Source organism: Mustela nigripes, chromosome 5, assembly GCF_022355385.1.
Source record: "Mustela nigripes isolate SB6536 chromosome 5, MUSNIG.SB6536, whole genome shotgun sequence".
Taxonomy (NCBI): Eukaryota; Metazoa; Chordata; class Mammalia; order Carnivora; family Mustelidae; genus Mustela; species Mustela nigripes.
The window spans coordinates 132605776-132627376 of record NC_081561.1 but is presented as its reverse complement, the minus strand read 5'-3'; positions in this window follow the sequence as shown (position 1 = coordinate 132627376).

Genomic DNA, 21601 nt, shown 5'->3' with positions numbered 1-21601 from the left:
TAATATAGCTTAGGGAGCTGAGAGTAGACACTATCATTCATGTTATTTTTAAATATATATCTGTATATTTTATCCAAAATTCTATATATTTAATGTTGTATAATACTAGTGTTTTGCATATATTTTCTCAGTAATATTTGAACATAATACTCAGAATCACTTTTAAATTTGAGGAATACCACATATAAGCTAATATGGAGCGCCTGGGTGGCTCAGTGGGTTGGAGCCTCTGCCTTCGGCTCGGGTCGTGATCTCAGGATCCTGGGATCGAGCCCCATGTCGGGCTCTCTGCTCAGCAGGGAACCTGCTTCCCCCCTCTTTCTGCCTGCTGCTCTGCCTGCTTGTGATCTCTCCCTCTCTCTGTAAAATAACAAACAAAATCTTAAAAAAAAAAAAAAGCTAATATGGTTTTGTTAATATGCACCCTATGAATATATTCATCTCTTAGATGCTCTGGAGTTGATCAAATGGTTAATTTAGCTTGTTTTCAGACACTTGTTGAAAGCAGATATTTACCAAATTACACGAAATGTGCTTATCTTCTAGTGTTAAATCCAATAAGAACTGATATTTTTTCTTCTCCTTTTACCTTTTCTATGTTCCTCCCATCCTCAGTCATTTTGTGTGTATGCCATGTTGAACTACTGAAAAGTCTACACATTCTCTATAATTTTTTTTTATAAGAACCTTTTTTTTAAAAAAAATTTATTTATTTATCAGAGAGAGAGGGGGAGAGAGCGAGCACAGGCAGACAGAATGGCAGGCAGAGGCAGAGGGAGAAGCAGGCTCCCCGCTGAGCAAGGAGCCCGATGCGGGACTCGATGCCTGGACGCTGGGATCATGACCGGAGCCGAAGGCAGCTGCTTAACCAACTGAGCCACCCAGGCGTCCCCATTTTCTATAATTTTTTAAAAGATTTTATTTATTTGACACAGAGAGAGAGGGAGAGAGCAAGCACAAGCAGGGGAGTGGAAGGCAGGGGAGAAGCAGGCTCCGCAAGAAGCAAGGAGCCAGATGCCGGACTTCATTCCAGGACACTGGGATCACGACGTGAGCTGAAGGCAGACGCTCAACTGACTGAGCCAGCCAGGTGACCCTCTATAATTTTTTATTTGTATTTGGTGGGACTCTGAATACATACACACCCCAGATCTCTTTCTTTAGAAACTTTGGTTATATGTTCATTTTTCTTGAGTTCCTGAGACTGAATGAGTCCCAACTATTTACATACTGTCCTATGCATTGTTTATACCCTGATCACACTGAATTCCAATTATGCTTTTACTTGTTTGTATCTCCAGAAAAGCTTGAATCAGAAGTTGGGCTGTAGTCTTATCTGTAGCTCTTAACTCAGTGATGACATCTAATTAAGAATCATTTCAATAACTATTAAGCTGAAATTGTAACAAGTAAAAAAAAAATGAGGGTGAATATCTTTTACATTTACCATTTTATTTGAGCAACATATTGGATATGTAAGCGTCCAGAATAATTTTGTTCTAACCACCATACTGTTATTGTTGGTACATCTGCTGATATTGTCTTTGTTACCTTATCCATAATATCAATGGACTTTACATTCTATCAGAAAACAATCATTAAATTGCCAAGGAAATATATTTAATTGTATTATATATGTTAAATTTTCTTAGAACTCTGAAGTATATATACTTATCTAAATATAATAAGATTTAAAACTTGTGATATAAAATATATAAATGTTTAAAATGATTAGAAACTAGGATATATATGTTATAATGCTAAATTATGTGGCATAAACAATAAAAGCATAAGAATTTTGGAATGCATGTAATTGATTTGTACAGAAATTATGAAAGATTTGTTTTCCCATGTGTAATATAGCAGTGGTAGTGAGGATGACTGGTGATGATGAATAATATTTATGGAGTATTCAGTATTTCCTGGTCAGTCTGCTAAGTTATAGATAATCTTATTTAACATCTGCAAAGCCTTTGAAGGTATGGGCTATTATAACAAAAATTTACCTTCATGTGTTTCTGAAAATTACATGAATAAGGAGAAAAACCCAGACAGGTGACACTGAATCATCAGGAGTTACTATTAGTTGCTCATGAAAATCTGTTTTAGGATTGTGATAGTGTCACTGGAGAAAAACATAGAAAAAACATACAAACATACGAAAAACATACAAAATTGAATTACATTTTAGAAAGCGTTATGAGATAAGTAGAATTTAGAAACAGTGGAAAAATACCAGGTTTATAAATAATACTAAAATACTTCTTTCAGTTAGTTCCCATCCATGCTAAGTCATCCTAAGGACTGTTTGATCATCCATATAATAACTTGTAATGATGACCTGAACAATAAACAATTGTGGCACAACTCATTTACTATTTTGACAATAATCATAGCGGTTCAAAGTTGGAACCCAGAGGCAACTCTAGTTATCAACATAAATATTCAAATATCCACCCATCATAGGTTAAAGAACATTTCTTCTATTGAAAATATTAAATATATTAAAATGATCTTGGCTTAGATAATTTGGAGATCAAAAAATGGGAAAAGCCTTTATTTTCCAAATTTTTAACTACACTGTTTTTCCCTTCCCCCTCAATCAGTAATCATGTTTAACAACATCATTGCAAGATGTCACCCTGTCAGATTTTATAGTCAGAGATAGTCAATAGAGCCATTGTCACACCTGCATAGCTCCTGGTGGACTGAAGATTCCACAAGAGTCCTGAAATTATTTCTTTACAAGAACGATGTGCTCCTGAAAACCTGACTGCCATAAAATTAAGGCAAATTAGATTCAACACCACCACTAAATTGAAATTTGTTGTGAAAAAAGAAGCTTTAACTGTAATTTAGCTGACTCTTGGTGTTCCAAATAAAGTACTGAATTTTTCTTCTCTTAAATCACTGTTAAAAAACAGTCCATTCTCAGCAGATTTTACTAAGGCGAGGTTAGTAATAATATAAAGCTAGAATGCTATGGCATTAAATAGTAAAACTCTTTATAGCATGCATGGAAAAGAAGAAAGGAACTCTCAAATGGAAATAAATCATTATTGAAAAATCTCAATATCTTTACTATTATGTTATTTTAAAATGTATATTTCAAAGTATTGTTTGAAATATCTGCTTTATTAGCAGTTAATCATTTTTTCTTAATAGTTTAGGTTATATGAAGTTCTGTAGCAGTTAATTTTTTTTTCTTAATAGTTTAGGTCATATGAAATTCTGTTGAACAAGCTTTTACTAGAAAGAAACAATGAAAGAATATGCTAAATAAATTTTTAAAAATCAGAGAATAAATGAATTAATTTAGAGTTTGAGATGGATTAAAAGTGACTTAAAAATGACAAAGGCAAGCCACTATCCTAGTCATTAAGATTCATATCTCACAATATGAATAGAATTAAAGAATTTGATAAATGTAAAAAAAAAAGTGAAAAATAGTAACTTTTGACTTTTCCACAAAACACTTAAACACTTTAACTTTCTGTTCTCTAGAGGATTTCATTATTTCTGGTTAGCAAGTACTCTATGCTAAAGACCCTGATATTTATAATGCCTACTTAAAAGCATAGTATAAGGGTTAAAATGAGTGGTTTCATTTGCAGAATAGAGCCATTCTCTTGGAGTCTTATGTTTTCTCAGTAGTTCAAGGTACTTATTCTCAATGCTAGTTAGCTTCCAAGAAACTTGAAGGCCATATTTTAGCTTTGTTTTGTTTTTCTTTGTATATTGTTTGATTTATTTTTACATATAGGAGAATAAAAAGTTATTTTTTCTTCAAAAAAATTACTTGATGGGGCGCCTGGGTGGCTCAGTGGGTTAAAGCCTCTGCTTTTGGCTAAGGTCATAATCCCAGGGTTCTGGGATCGAGCCCTGTATCAGGCTCTCTGCTTAGCATGGAACCTGCTTCCTCCTCTCTCTCTCTCTGCTGCTCTCTGCCTACTTGTGAACTCTGTCAAATAAATAAATAACATCTTTAAAAAAAATTACTTGACATGTTTTCAAAAGTAATGATGGACTAAAAAATAAGACTTACTAAATTTAAGTTTCTTTGAATTCATCTTTTACTTTGGAAGACACTTTCTTCTATAATCTATTGACATTTTTTATTAGGAACTTTTTTGGTAAATATTGAAATATTATGGCTTAATCTTTGAATAATTAATTTATTCTCGGTTAATTGAAATGGAAATACTGTAATATAATACTTTTTCATTGTTAAGACAAAGTGTATGTGCGAGACTTGTTGGCTAGACAGTTAAAGAGTTGCCTTTTCATCTTGTATGTGGAGTTCTGTGAAAGTTTAATCCATTTACCAGTGATTTGCAAACATTCAGTGAGATTATGCCATTCAGTATTTTCTCTTAAACCCTTGAAGGTCTTCCTTAACTCTTAGTTACTAAGGATTCTAGCTTGGTGGCTGTCAGAATTTAAATGATGTGTTGACCATCCTCTCTGCCCTCAGATCAGTTGTTTGGTCCAGTTCTACTGTTGGACCCCCACACTGTGACTTAAAAAGGGTCTTTGCTTTTATGTATGTGAAAACAGGATTACAAAAACTCTAATGAAATTAAAATAGTGTAGTACATGGAGAGAAAGCTAGAGTGACAAAAAGAATTAGAGAGTTGAGATGATAAACTAGGTTTGTGCTGACTAAAGATTCCTATCAATCCCTTTCCTTTATCTCTAAGGGACTTCCAATATAGCTACTAGAATTTCATCTCAGAAAATGCCTCCCCCATTGAATGTGTCCATTTTGTAACACAATAAGAAAAAAGGGAAATTTTAAAATTCTCTAATTAGGCAAATACCATTGACTTATGCTAGCATGAATTGAGGGTCTTCTATCAGTGGGACAAAATATTGGCCCCTGGAGCAGAAAAACAGAATAACAAAATAAAGTCCCAAACCCATGGGGATTTCTTTCTTCCCTTAAAGGGAACCACATATTGTCAACCAATATGTCTCATCATACAGACTTAGTATCTTTGATTTTTACAGTCCCAGAGCTTTTTCCCTTATGGTATAATAGGCTATAAATAATATATGATAGTTCTGTACATCTATGTTCATTCCCGCATAATTTAAAACAGCCAAGGTATGGAAAAAAACTAAGTTTCCATCGATGGATGAATGTATAAAGAAATTGTGATACACACAAACACACACACAGACATACATGAATGGAATCTTATTCAGTTATAGAAAATAATAAAATTTTGCCATTTGCTACAACATGGATGGACCTTAAGGGCATTATGTTAAGTGAAATGAGTCAAACACAGAAAGACAAGTACAATATGACCTCTCCTACATGTAAAATCTAAAAATAATAATAATTAGCTATTAAAAAAAAAAAAACACTCATAGATATACAGAACCACCGCTGGTGGTTGCCAGAGGTGAGGGGTAGAAGATGGGAGAAATAGGTGAATGGCTTTTGTTTTTTGTAGCTTTTCTTTTTTTAGCTTAAACAAATTAAATAAAAATAAATAATATGTGTCCAATAGACAGATATATATTACATATAAAATACAGACACTAAATGCAAAAGCTCTACTGGAAGTTGATAGTCTGGATTTTATGTCTTCTTGTTAAATTAATGGGAGTAAAGATTAACATTGGTTCATAGTTAATTTATGAGAAAATATTTGTAAAATTAGTATGTCACCTTATTATGAACTATTCTCAAAAGAGAGGTAGTTCAGAAATGTCACAGCCATTCCACCAGTCCTTTAGAAGCATGTTGTTTGCTATTTCCAAGGACAGGATGAATTTGTGGAAGGTGCGGTTACTCTGTTTATCTTCTTTGCTAAAGAGTTGGAATGGGAACTCTTCTGGTGATCTTGCTATGAAATTGTGATGACGCATTCCATTTCTTTTTTGTAGAAAAAAAGTGATAAAGCGATGACTTGCCATGCTTCTTTATTTGTCATTAGCCCCCCAATATCATACATCAATATGCAAACATAAGTTCTTTTTGCACCAACTGTGGATACAATTAATGATTGTATTTGAATTTTTCTCATGCAGAGATTTCCTATTTCCATCTAATTTTTATGGTTATGTCTGCACCCAATATTAATATAGAGCAGTAGCAATTATTTTTAAATTTACTGGAAACTTCATTTCAAATATTTATTCAAATTGTCTCATAAGAATCGTTTTTTTAAGTTGCCACTATTTGGACAAAAAAAAAATCACTGATGCATCTCTGTCTTATGCACTAGAGATCATTAATGTAATCAATTTATCACATATATAAAGAGAGGTTGGTGTATACATTACAGACTAAGTTTCAATGGACTTGTATTTTTTAAGGTGGTATTTTCTTCCCAATTCTAAGGATAGTCTCAACTCTAAGAAGACTTTTAAATATATACTTATACATACATATTTAGGATTTGAATAGCTTGGCTATACCCCCAAATAGCCAATAGTCTTAGAATGTTCATCAGGAAATTCTCCTTGGCAAAATAGGCATATGTGTACATTTTTTATAATTTATTTTTTACATTTTTTACATTTTTATTTTTTTAAGGGCATAATTTTTAAAAGAGTACTCTAGCAATGTACGCCAAACTTTTTAGATAGAAAGTTTCTATTATAAACAATACTAAAAGGGACATGCCTGTTCGTGTATTTCATGTGAACATACAATAGTTATTTTGTTGATTATCTCCAACAAGTGAAAGGTCTAGGGAAAAATGGTATGTACATTTCTGATTTTTTAGAAATATTACCAAAGGATCCTTCTAAAACATATATATGAAGATTTTTTTTTCTCCACACCTTCACCATCACTGCTAATCTTTGCAAATCTAACAGGTAAAAATAATTTCCTGCTATTCTTTTAATTTGCATTTTAATTTGAGTGTGCTTGTTGTGCATATGTCCTACTATGAATAGTGACCACAAATTCAAATGGACAATCAAACTGACAAAGCACAATAACTAATCTAATGCTACACTGGTTTAGCTTTTATAGATAGAAACAGCATATGCTTTGTCTTCATTTCACTACAGCTGCCATACACAGCCTCAAAAGTGACGCCCCCATAACACAGACCCTACATGCAGCTTCTTTGTCTCTCCACCACCTCATCTCATTCATCTGTGGAACGTTGATTTCTTGAGGGTGAGATTAAGTAGTTCGCTTTGCCCCAGAGAAACTGGAACCTTGGTTTCCACCATGTTTTTATGTTATAATCGCACTGGCCCAAGTCCTCCTTATGGAATCATAGCTTTCCGAGCTAGGATTCAAATCGGGGGCTGCCTCGTAAAATTTGACTCCTGGTATTTTACATTCTCCATTCATCTTAACTCAGAAAGTTAAAAAAATAGGGTTACTGTTTGAAGGCCGATGTCACCCTCCCAGGCATTGTAGGTTTGTTCAGGGGACAATTTTAATCTTTCATTCAAACTTCTGAGTTATTTTCTTATGTTGTTGTTTCTATTTCCCCGCCACAAAATGCTTTCATAGATTTGTCATTTGCTTTTGAATCTGTGGATTATTCACTGTTTTGTTTTTGTTTGCCTATTAGAAAATCGATCTTTTGTCTTAAAAATGTTTAGTATTTGGCTTTTATCATTTGGATCTAGATGATTTTTTTCCCCCTATACAAATATTTTAAAATATTTCATTTATGGGTTCTGGATATTACACCTCACATGCATTAAACATCTGTTTTATGTATTTAAATACTTGTCCATTTATGAATTACTTTTTTGTAAAATGTGGTGTAGAATTGAAATTTTATTCTTTTCTTACTCATGATTGACTAGTGCACTATCCCAATGTCATTTATTAAATAATTCTTCATTTCCGTGCTGTTTTAAAATGCCTTCTTGGGGTGCCTGGGTGGCTTAGTCAGTTGAGCTTCTGACTCTTGGTTTGGGCTCAAGTCAGGATCTCCATGTGGTGAGATTGAGTCCCCTGTAGGGCTCTGTACTCAGTAGGGAATCTGCTTGGGACTCTCTCCCTCTGCCCCTTCCCAACCTTTCTCTCTTTCTCAAATAAATAAATAAATAAATAAATAAATAAATAAAATCTTTAAAAAAATAAAATGAAATGCCTTCTTTTCAATTATCAAATTACCAAGGCACTTGTGACTCTGCTTGATTTCACTAACTTGTCTTTCTCTTCCTACAGCCTTACCAAACTATTTTAACCACTGTAGCCTTCTTGTATCTTTTAATATTTGCAAGGTCATTACACTCAGATTATTTCTCTTTCTGAAAGTTTTTTTTTTTTTTTTTTCAAAGATTTTATTTATTAATCTGACAGAGAGAAATCACAAGTAGACAGAGAGGCAGCCAGAGAGAGAGAGAGAGGGAGAGGGAAGCAGGCTCTCTGCCGAGCAGAGAGCCCGATGCGGGACTCGATCCCAGGACTCTGAGATCATGACCTGAGCCGAAGGCAGCGGCTTAACCCACTGAGCCACCCAGGCGCCCCTCTTTCTGAAAGTTTTATAGACTATTTTGCCCTTTGATTATTCCACATATATCTAAATCAGGTTTTCACATTGCAGATGAAACTTGTCATGGTTATTTTTACTGTGATCAAGTTACATTTATAATTTAATTTGGGGGAAAATGACATTTTCATAATATTGACCCTAAGAATGTGATTTAATTTTTCATTTATTAATTTCTTCTATGTACCTCAGAACAATTTTTAATGTACAGATAAATTTCTATGCATTTTTAGTAAGTTTTTTCAAAAATTGTTTTTCAGTATATTTTCCCATTGATTATATTGAAATATGAAAATGTTGCTAATATTCTATCAATATTGCAGTGAACTTTTATCTTATTAAATTATCTTATTATTTTTCTTTCTTTATTTTTATTTAAATTGAATTAGCCAACACATAGTACATCATTAGTTTCAGATGTAGAGTTCAGTAATTCATCAGTTGTGTATAACACCCAGTGCTCATCACATCACATGTCCTCCTTCATGCCCATCACCCAATTACCCCATCTCCCCACCCATATCCCCCCCAGCAACCCTCTGTTTGTTTCCTATAGTTAAGAGTCTCTTATGGTTTTTCTCCCTCTCTGATGACTTCCAATTCAGTTTTCCCTCCTTTCCTCTATGATCCTCTTTGCTCTTATAGTCCACATATGAGTGAAACCATGTGATAATTATCTTTCTCTGAGTGACTTATTTTCCCCAGCATAGTACCTTTCAGTTCCATCTACATCATGTATAGATGGTAAGTATTCATCCTTTCTGATGGCTGAGTAATACTTCATTGTATACATATACACCACATCTTCTTTATCCATTCATCTGTTGTTAGACATCTTGGTTCATTCCACAGTTTGGCTATTATGGACATTGCTGCTAGAAACATTGGTATCTAGGTGTCCCTAAGGATCAATACCTTTGTGTCCTTGCGGTAAATACTTAGTAGGGCAATTGCTGAGTCATAGGGTAGCTCTATTTTTAACTTTTTGAGGAACCTCCATACTGTTTTCCAGAGTGGCTACACCAGCTTGCATTCCCAACCGTGTAAGAAGGTCCCCCTCTCTCCACATCCTTGACAATATTTGTTCCTTCCTGACTTGTTAATTTTAGCCATTATTACTGGTGTGAGGTGGTATCTCATTGTGGTTTTGATTTGTATTTCCCTGATGCCAAGTGATATGGAACATTTTTTCATGTGTCTTGGTCATTTGTATGTCTTCTTTGGAGCAATATCTGTTTATGTCTTCTGCCCATTTCTTGAACAGTTTTTTTTTTTTTCAGTGTTGAGTTTGATTGAATTATCTTATTACTTTTAGTATCATATTTGTTGTCTCTTAGAATTTCTAGGTACTTGTAAATACCTGGAAATTTGGCAAACCATAAATTTTTTTTTTTTGCTGAACTTTCATGACAATCTTCAGTCATACTGAGCAGCCTTGTGTTTTTCCTGATTTTATTGGAAATGTTATTTTTAATTAATTATAATGTTTTATTAATGTATTTTTAAAAATAAATGTTGAATAATTTTCTATATATATATATAATAAATCATTTCATATAGTTTTCACATCTATGTAAAATAGAGAAGGAAATGATTCTCCTATTTCTCATCTTCTCTTGGAAACTATAATCATTTGTGTTATGCACTGAATGTTTGTGTCTCACTTCTCCCAACTAATTCATATATTGAAATCTTATCCCCCAATGCACTGGTATTAGGAGGTGGGGCTGCTGGGGGTGTTTAGGATTAGATGAGGTCATGAGGGTAGAGCCCTCATGAATGGGATTAGTGCCCTTCTAGGAGTCACAAGAGAGCTTGCTTCTTGTCTCTGCTCTCTGGCAGTTGAGAAAACAACCAGAAGTCAGCAGTCTGCAGTCTGCACTGGAAGAAGGCTCTCACCAGAATCCAACTTTTCTTCCAGCCCCTAAAACTGTAAGAAATATATATCTATTATTTATAGTCCACCCTGTTTAAGGTATTTTGTTATGGTAGCCCAAGCTAAAACAATTTGCAAACACCCTATTTTAATTTTGTGTGTTTCTGCATTTCCTACTTTTAAAAAATTATATTAGCTAACAGTTTTAAATTTTAATAGGTTTTCTTTTTCAAAGCGTTTCCTCTTGCATTTGTAGTTTAAGGTTTTTCTCTGTTTTCGGAATCACTAATTTCTACTTTTATCTTTGTGAATTCCACTTTTCCAGCTGTTTTAAGGTATATTAATTTTTTTGTTCCTTTTCAAGTTTTTTTGTCTGATATTTAATTAATTTTTCTGCATTTGTTATCATCTGAACATTTAAGTGTTGGTTTCTTCTGCTGATATATAATGTTTCCTTGAAATATTTTTTAATTGATTTGCAGTTTTTTTCTTTAGCAGGAGAGTTGTTTAAAGGAGAAATATTAAATTTTTAGAGTTTGAAACTACACTTTTCTCAGAGAATATAGTATATACCCTAAAGTTTAGCATGCTGGAATGCTATTGAGATTTGTTTGCTTATTATAATACTGTCAATTATACCTTTATATATAATTCCTTAAATATCAATTATACTTAAGAAATATTCTAAGACACAGTATTTATTTATTTTTTTTTCCTGTTATAGGGATATAGACTTTGATACAGATCAAGTCCTCTCAACTTTTGTACTATTGACATTTTGGTCCAAATAGTTCTTTACTGGGGGAGGTAATAACTGTCCTGTGCTCTGTGGGATGTTTAGAAGCATTCGTCATCTCTACCCACTAAATGCTAGTACCAGATATTTGAGTGTGCTAATGTTAGTTAAATTTGATTTCCTGTTTTGTTTTGTTTTCTATTAACCTAGTATCTATTTGCCAATTTGCTTATTTCATACTTTTAGCTCACATAGATCCATCTTTTACATGTAGCATGCAATTGTCTTGTTTACAAGTCATATTTGATGTTAAAAAATGTTAGTTAAAGCCATTTGAAGTTATTATGAGGGATCCTTCTGGTATGATGGAGATGTCTGCTACCTTGATAGAAAAGTAGGTTGCATGGGCATATGCAATTTTAAAAATTCTGAGAACGGTATGTTAAACATATATGCATTTTTGTATATAGACTACATCATATGAAAAATTCTCTATAAGTGATACATTTTTTGACCAGTCAAAAACAAAAGCAAAAAAAAGTCTCTTGATGCTTAACATGGTAGGAGACACACGGCCAGTCACTCCTGGGCTGCTGAACGCAAACAGCGTTTCCCCATTTCTCTCCCGTTCTCTCCCCTTTGCCGTCTGTGGAATAGTGACTCTTTGAGCTTAGAGGAAAAGATGGTTCTGGCTCAGATTTAAAATTTACCACCATGTCTGCTTTTCTATAACACCATTTTCTCAATGTAGTCATTTTCTTTAATTCCTGTTTGTATAGATCTGGGTAATAAGCCTCTTCTCATGAGTAAAAATCATCCTTTTTATTTAATAAAATTATTGAACCGGGATATTCCTGATAGCAAATTTATTACAGTCATAGACATATCTGAAGGCAAAGTGAAAAGAAATGTGTTTGAAACAAGAGTACAATGATTTCTTTTAATAAAAACATCAATAGCACATTATTAAGGTGGCAGACTTTTAATGAAGAAGAAAAAAGAGTTACTATAATTAGCTGTAATCATGAAATAATGTTGAAAGCATTTAATGAATTTTTTTTAAAAGGTATTACATTAGAGATATCTATAATCTATTTTCTTTTCTCTTTAGTTTAAAAAATATATAATTTCCATACTCTAATTCTAGTGGGTTGTAAAAAGTCAATCCTAAAAAATGAAACATTTAAAAAATGTAACTGACCAGTCAAACACACCAGAAAGTTATATTGTCAAGACTGTAATATGCTAAAGTCCCTTCTGGTGAAAAGTATCTAAAGTATCTAAAGCATCTAAAGTCCTTTCTGATGAAAAGTAGTAGAATTTATACCATTAATCACATAGCTTCTAAAGGCATTTATTTCAGGTATATCCTTAGATTTAAACATTCTAAGAAGACATGATTTGTTTTCTCCACAATACATTAATACTTTTAGGATATCAAGGAATAAATTTTAATGAAGGTAAAACATGTGTACAACAGAAGACAACAGGCCGTATATGAAGATTTTTGATGTTTTGTTATGAGAGACATTGAATGGGCTACAGAAAGTTAGAATATTTCTGTCCATGTTTATTTATGGCTTTTTTCTCTTATAAACTTTACTTGGAGACTCTACTTGTCTTTTGTAATCTTTGCTGGAAACAGGTATTTTCCAAATTGTTAATAAGAGATGACATTGCGATATGGAAGGAAAGAATGTGGATCAATATACTTGATATTTCTGATACAGAGCCCATAGATTTCTTGAAATTGTGGATTGCAATTGAAGATTGCATATACCTAAGAGTTTTGGAGATTAACTCTTTAGAAAGTTAACTTATGTTTTTAGTAACTGTATGCACATTGAGAGGCTTGCACAAAACCGGAGTCTGTTTTACGAATCACTTTTGATAGTGTTTGCACTTATGTAAGAAAAAATTGTTTCCTGTAAAATATACAAATATTAGAATTCAAAGCATCCTCTTTTCTTCATAGTTAAAAAAGACTACTAACCTTTTTATAAGAGACTTGTGTGTACTGTTTCAGTTACTGTAAATTATTGAAGCGTGTTAAGCTATAAATAGGTGGTGTTCTCTGCTGAAAAGAGCTATGGGGAGGGTAAACATTCATAAAGATTAAACAGCACACAAAAGATTCATATGGTTTATACTGCTCAAGGTGGAAGATCCAGAACTGCCTTCTATTATAAGGTACTGATGCATTAACCTAAATGATGAAGGTTCACAAATAGATATCCTAACTGGGTTTTGGTTGGGCAGAATGTACTAGTAATAAAATCAAATATACTGCTGATGTCGAAGACATTGTTAGGGAGTATAAAATATTCTAGTTCCATAATTTTAAGAAATAAAAAGGTTAGGTTTCTACTCCCTAGAAGAGGTTAGTAACATCTTCTTGTGCAAACAAGTCTTAAACAAAATGACTGCTTTGAAGTTTGGATGGAGTTGTGATTAAATGAGATAGGGAGGTGTCTGGGTGTCTGGTTTCTGCTTCGCCTTAAAATTTCTCCTACCTTTTCAAGAATCAACTTAGGCAAGAAAGTTCTGGCAATGTGTAAGCCCAACGTTAATGATAGTGGTGAGGAGGTAGAGAGTTTTTAAAAAAAGAAAGAGGTACTTTCATTTTATACCTTCTAATTTTTCCAGTACATAGTTAAGTGGCTTCCTTCTATTAGCCACTAAAAACTTGGTTTTCAGTAATCTTGAGATGGATCTTTTCAAGATCTCTATGTCTTTGATTGCAGTATCTTTTTTGTTTCTTTCTTACGGAAGAAAACATGATGGAAATAACTGTGTATTCTCAATTCTGTACTCTTCTTGGCACAACGTTGTACTCCATAAAGGTTGTGTTAATTTTATGCACTTGTGTTTCCTTGCAGGAAACAAAGAAAGCCCCACACATATACCTTTCCTTACAAGAACAGAGACATGCTTCACAGCCTTTTTGTGAGCATTGTTGGAGGTCAGTATTCTTTACCTGCCCCTTTCCCTACTCCAACTTTTTCTGCCAACCTCTGCCCCTGATTCATCCACATAAACCCATGGGCAAATTGTCATTTGGTTTGTAAGCACTCCTTCTATCATTTGAAAACCGCCTGGCATCTGATTCCTTTTCTGCTTTGCTGCAGCTGTGGGGGTAGCTCCACACCTCACCACTTTTCAGCCTCACCTTCTACCTCTCACCTGGAACACTGTAATAGCATCCATGCTGCTCTGTCTGCCTTCGGAGTCTCTTATATTCCAATCCGTCATCTACAGAGTAAGGAGCATAGCGTCATCATTTAAAAGATAGATTTAGTAGTATACCTGGCACGCTAAAACAAAATATTTATTATTCCCTGTTACTTACAAGACAAAATCTAAACTGCGATAAAATGGAGATCTAAAAAATCTACTTTATATATATATATATATATATATATATATATATATATATATTTAAAATTCCTAATTTCCATAAATTACTCATAAATGCCTCAATATGTTAGTTGATTTTCATTTTTAGAATAAAATAATAGGCATCTATTTTTTTTTAATACTAGCCTATTTAGGCTAGTATTAGAATTCATCTTAAGGGCAGAGTTGTACTGGATAAACAAATGTTATTTCTGTCCATTATAGTGATTTTTGCTATGTTCATATAATCTAAAATATGAGCTGGTCAGGTCCCCTTTAAATCTATTCTCAATGGCAACACAAACCGCAAAAAGAATCCACACTATTTAAGTGGAAATACATCAATCATGGAAATGAGCAGACTGCAGGTCCAGGTCAATACCTTCCAGCCCATTAAACAGAGGGAAGGAAAGCAAGTTTGCTTACGTTCAATATGCCAGAGAGCAGGGATGAATAGCAATAATGCATGTCTCTGACTACGGCTTGCCAATATTAACTTGAAAAATTATCAATCATTAATCCATCACAGTCCTAATTATTACTGAACTTCTGCATTAACAGGAAAGGAAATTTAATAAAATAAGTTAAAGAGCTTTGGTTGAAAAATACATCTTATTCGATTAGATCTAAAGACCCATCCTGATACTAATGAATCTAGACATTCCAAAGGAAACCTGTGGCAGATTATGGATGAAGTTATGTCATAGAAGAAATAAAACATCCTAAGATCAACTCATTTCTTAAAAACAGAAGTCTTGTTATTCCAATATTTATTCATAGTCAAGGTGATGTAGGAAGTTCCAGAGCATTTTATACTATTAGATATGAACAGTGGAGGAACACACGCTCATTCTCCTTTCCTTAATCAAGTAAGACCCAATGACAATTAGGGGCAACAAAATTCTCATAATAGAGTAAGATAGTGTTTGGCATTAACACAACCAGCAGTTCAGTTGAAGCATCAGGATGATATAATGAACTCTGAGAGTGAAGCTTGAGTAGTTTAAACAGGAAGCCAGACTGTTCAGTTGCAAATGCCTATAAAACTAAACTTGGTCCATCTGTCATGTTTCTCCCTTTCTCTTCTCTGGGCAGATAGAGGAATGATGCTGTGCTTTACTCCTTGAAACACGCCAGTGGAATACATGCAGAGTCAAAGATTCGTGACGCCTCATCATTTAGTTTTATAATATGCTCCATAAATCTTTAACAATCTTTATCTTATTTTTGGCTTAAATAACTATGAAATCTTTGCAGTGCATTTTTAACATGTTCGATTAATCTCTAAAGAATAGAACCTTGTTGTTGTTGTTGTTATGTTACATGTCTTTAGTACTGGTTATTGTTTTAAATTTCCTTTTACAAAATCTGAATGTTTCAGACACACACGATTTCATTGTGTGATTTTCATAATGATAACATTTTGATAAAAGAAATTGATACCCCACTTGGTTTCCCTGATTAGAGAAGGAAAAGCAGCAGGAAATAAAAATGCTGATCTTTAAGTCAATAACAGTCAACATCAGTAAAGCAAGTAGTACTTGGGAGCAATGTTTAAAGTTGAAAGCAGGGCAAAGTAATGGCCATTAGCTTCTAGTGCCTAGTTGTGTCTTCCTAGTCAATAGCACATACAGTAGAACATTATATTTGATAATTCAACTAAAGTATAGTCATCCATTAACCTTGGGAGAATCAGGGCATGATGGCAAGCCCGAGACATGCCTCATACAAGGTCTCTGTTACTTTCGGTGGGCAGACACTGGAGCACAGTGAATATGAATTCGTCCTGAAGTTCTTCGGTGATTTTTGCAGGAAGACATTCTGAATATTCAGAGACTCTTAAGATTAAGAGTTAATTAAACATGAATTAAATTATATAGAAAAAGAGATGATGAAAAACTACAGTTAGCTGCTGTTTTTTCATAGGAATGAAGAACATTCCTAAATTAGTTGGTCACTAAAAACTTTGCCATAATTCTTTAACACTTCCCTTTTTGGTCAAAACAATTAATGCAAGACCACAATATATTCCAATGAGATTGAGATTTGGGGGGGGGGGGAAAGGTGTTGTCTTTAAGGTGCTTTATTACTTTATCTTATTTATTTAAACTTTACTGAAAAATCAGTGTAATCAAGCTCTAACCCTTAAATTTAATTATGTAAATCATGCGTTACCTTTCCTTTTTAGTGTTTAACCTCAGTGTACTGTGTCATTAAAGCAATGATTTTTATTCACATGAGGAATCTGAACCTAACCATGTGTTATACTTGCCCTAAAATTGCTTTTCTTTTCATGATCTCTTTCCATTGTTTTGATGCTGAGTAAAGTGGCAAACTCAGTGTTAAGTCAAATAACCCAACGTACACCCCGTTATGAAAATGGGCCAGGAAGAGGAATTTTAAAAATGAGTGAATAGACTCTCAAGAGAAAAGTGGGAGAAAAGAATGGTTAGCAAAAAAAAAAAAAAAATACTCTTCCTAACCATGAAGAGATTCATTTACACTTTGATTGCTAAAATATTTTGCCAGATCATTTCAATTCTGTGCTTGAAAAAAACAATGCTCATTGCTGAATATATCAATGTGCTATTCTTTTCTCCGTATTTGGCTTAGTGTGTGTACTATTCTTTTTACAAAGAGTGTCATCAGTTCTGCATTTTAATTTAATGTTTACTTTTGAAATGTATGCATGCAGATAGTTTTAAAAGTCAAATAATACCTTTTTAAAAATTTTTAAGATTTTATTTATTTGTCAGAGAAGAAAGAGCGAGCACGAGCAGGGGGAGGGCAGGCAGAGGGAGCAGCAGACTCCTTGCTGAGCAGGGAGCCCTATGTGGGACTCCATCCCAGGACTTCCAGATCACGACTGGAGCAGAAGGTAGACGCTTCACCGACTGAGCCACCCAGGCGTCCCAAAAGCCAAGTAATTCTACGAGCTCAGGGGAATTAGAGCAAGTCCTCCCTCCCTGCCGTTCCCACACACCGTGGCCTCTTGCTTCTTTCAGCTCTTTTTCTCTGGTAGTTGTCCAGAGTAACAAGATCATAATAAATTTCTTAATTTTTCAATTTCAGAGTTATTGGATTTTTATTATGAAAAATGTAGTTCTACGAAGATTTGGTGCTTCCCAACCCTGGTTTACTTGTGGAAGCATCAGTGAAGTCCCCACCATCAGCAGATTTGGGTTTCACTTTCTCAGGGTCTCCATCTGCAGAAGTGTCCTGCCATGGCTCTGTCATGCTAGGGAAGGGGTCTGAGCCACTGAGTGCACAGACTTGCAGCCAGTCCTATTCCTAGCCCCGCCCCTCCGCCCACTTCAGCAGTGACGTCTTGGCCTGTCTGGGGTTTTCAGGGGGCAGTGTGCTTACCTCCTTGACTTCACCCCCTTCAGACCCATGTCACCACTTTTTTAAATGCTGTCTACTCTGGCGTCCCATCTCTATAGGCTTTCCAGCTGCCCCAAGTTTGTCATTGTCAGCTCTTACCCCATTCTCTTTGTTCTGTGGAATTCCGTGGCCTTTATCCTGTTCCTTCTGTGTGTGTGGTGGGGGGGCGGGTGGGGAGCTCTCTTTGGAGGAGAGCAAAGGGACAGAAATATTCCCCCTGCCGTGAGTGTGTGTCCCTGATTTGTTTCTGTCTGTTGTGAACTCATTGGATGGGCTTAATTCAAACATAGGAATCTTATAAAAGATCGTTTTCTATAAACCACCTCAAATCTTTATGATCACTTCTGCCCATAATTACTTATGATCCAGGCTCTTTATTTCAACAAGGTATAGATCGCTATGACCACTATTCCAGTTCTTTCTCTCATACCTGTAATAGCTATTTGTACACATGCTAGATAATAACAATTCCACTCACAGCATAAGGAAATGCTCATTTGATGTTTCCAAATGTCGACACAAATGTCAACTCGTTTGTCCTTCCTCTAGTCCTGTGGAATAGTTTGCGAGAGGCAAACTGCTCTGTCCACTTGCTAGCAGAATGCGTGAGCCACTGCCGGACTGTGAAATTCCCGAGGCCACCCCAAAATCAGTCATTTAAGATTCAAGTATTTTTGTCCTCTCTTGTTTTAATCTAATCATGCGACATCACTCAGTTCTTTATAGTGAAATTCACCTCAGTACAATGAAATACCATCCAACTCAATCAATCTTCATGATTTCCCAGAAGGATTTGAGGAAAATTAGGAAAATCCATACGTTAACAGGCATATCTCTTGGATAGCAGAAAAATTTCCCTTGGAAAGGGATCTATCCGTATGGTATATTTTTTCGTCATCAATATTTGTCAAAGACTCAAAATAATGTAATACTCTCTTGGGCAAACCAGGCGCTTGGTTACTGAAGAAGTGAAAGCATGTATGCGTGCTGTCTTTCCACTCAACCGTATAATGCCGCACTTTACCATCTCCATTAAAAGACTGACTTTGTACCCTACCATGCATTTTATAATATTTCTATCTAAATGCAGATTTCTACATTCCATGTGTACCATGTAGTCAGGTTTTCCATAAAAATACCAGCAGGAGAGTACATTGAAATTCATTTTGCATATTAAAGAAACCTCTCTCTGAGATTCCTTCTTTTATTTGTTTTATCAACTCAAGCAATAAGCAAGAAAATTAGAGTTTCAGCAATGATGGAAAAGCTATTTATGATTTTATCAGCCTTGCTGCTTTTTTTCCCTCTGCTTAGACAAGTTTCAGACTCTTAAGAGGAAGCCATTTAAAATGTTTCACTGGAAAATGAAATAAGTCTCTCTGTATCATTTCACCCAAGTACTGTAGTACTCTATTACCTGGCGACAGCTTCACTGTGAGTAACATGCCCCCTGAATGCTTTTCTTCCCAATATCTACAACACACATAAAATATGTCCCATAGGGCTATGTTCCACTCGAAAGCATTATTACAATGCCATAATATTTTCTAACATATATCTTACTGGCATGGTTGGGTCAGGAATGCAGTCAGAGTCTAACAGATAGAAAATAATGTCTCCACTCTGGCAAAATTTTAAACAGAGAAAGCAAATTTGAAAATGATTGTCACTGGAATTACGGCAAATTTTCAAGTAGCTTATATGCAGTTTATCTGAGGCATTCCATATGCCCACAAGCAACTTACTATGTAATGAAGAAACATAAGACATGGAGAAGTAAAGTACACATGAAATTAAAGAAAAAAGCTTTCTAAACCTCTAAATACAAAAATTAAAGTGAAAAACACTACATTTTCCTGTATTTATTTTCTGCATATATTTTCTAAAGTCCATCTTACTTTTGAAAAATATTAAGGAAACCAGAATAGGTTATCTACACATCCATGCATTTATATACAAATGAGAGTTTATGTTTGAGGAAAAGCATCTTAACAATCCAATAGCAGTAACTTAAAATGTTTAAACAATTCAAATGAATTTGACCTACCCCAGGTGAGTGACTATCAATGGCCTGAAAACTATTTATTATTTTATATGCATTGTTATTTTGCCCTTGTTTAGATGACTGACACCTCTAGCATAAGAACAGTTTTCCAGTCTATTTTTCTTATTGTCCACACCGACTTTACAACTTTAAAGGCCAAACTATTTTAAATGTATTTATTTCCTACATACCTACTTTCTTTTCTATTTAAATGTAACAATTTTTAGGTTTTTCATTGTTCACTGTGTCTGCAACTGTGAGAACCCATTTCGCAGAGAACAGAGTCCTGCAGTTTCTCCTTCGAAGTTTCAATGGGCAATTTCATATCATGATATATACATAATCACGATATCTGCAAACATTTAGAAACTCATGTTTTGAGTACATTTCAAATAGAGCTTATAGCACACATTTCACTTTTGCTCATTTTTTAGGAATGGAAATAAAGCAAGGAATACTTTAGATACTTTTTGATTTTTTAATAGCATTATGATGGTGATTTAAATTCAGTCCCGATGGACGCAGCTGGAGGACAGGGAGACCTGCTCCACAGTGCTAGGTGACTATGTTACAGTCCCGTACTGGGGCATACGGAGTTGTCGACGATCTGGAAAATGGCACGAGGCAGTATTTGACTCTGCAGATGCTCTCTTCTTAGTGGTAGAATGAGTCTTCCGATGACGGGGCATATCAGCTGTGATTATGATATCATGTGTTTTTCACCACATCACCTATAAAAACTGCTTGCTTACTTTTGCTCAAATCTTTATTTCCTCCTCAGCAGAAGTCCGATAAATAACACACATTTGATCTGTCTCTTTAATCATTACATCCTAATATTTTATTCTGTTCAGCTGGGGAAAAAAAACAAAGTCAAAATGTTCTATGTGGTCATCTGTGGGAAAACAAAAACAAGCACTGTTATGACGGGAAGAATCATGTATGTCATAGACTTTTGAAAGGACTTAGTGTGGAAATCAGTAGAAAGGGAATGATTTTCACAGCTTTTAGAGCAAGAAGTTGGGAATACTAAATCGAAAAAGAGCTTACTGCAAGGCCAAAAAGACAACTATTTTTGGCAGCTTTAAAATGAAATGAAACACCTCACTTCCAGGAGAAGGTTGCACATTGTCCCTGGTGAGACAAAGAATTAAATACTTGTCACAGGTGATCTATGGCTGACATTCTGAACGGTATGGCAGAGTAAGGTTGCAGACCTCTCTGGTAGTTGTTTTCTCCCAGCTGAGCAATGAAAAGCCAAGGACAAAGCTTCAGCTCGGTGGTTTTTTCCCCCTTCAAACCATCCTTTCTAATTTATCCACAGGAATAATATTTGAAAGGAAAAATGCGTTTAACCAAGTTGCTCAGAATGGTATAATGGTGTCCACAGTTTACAGTCACAATATTGCTTTGCTTGAAATTCCCACACTGTGTTACTGTTAACCTAGGTGTTAGGTATTGTGCCTCTGAGAGCAAACATTCGTCAGCAGAAGGTAATATAAAGTAAAAGGAATTTTACTTCACACCTCTAGGTGATCTCCTACCTGCTTTCGATGGATATAAACCCAATTCGGAGCAGGCCTTGGCACCTGCCTTGAATAGCAACTATCTTGAGTTTATATGAACGAGAAAGGATGGTCTTTTCGACTGTTGTCCTCCCATTTTTACCCTTTCATTTC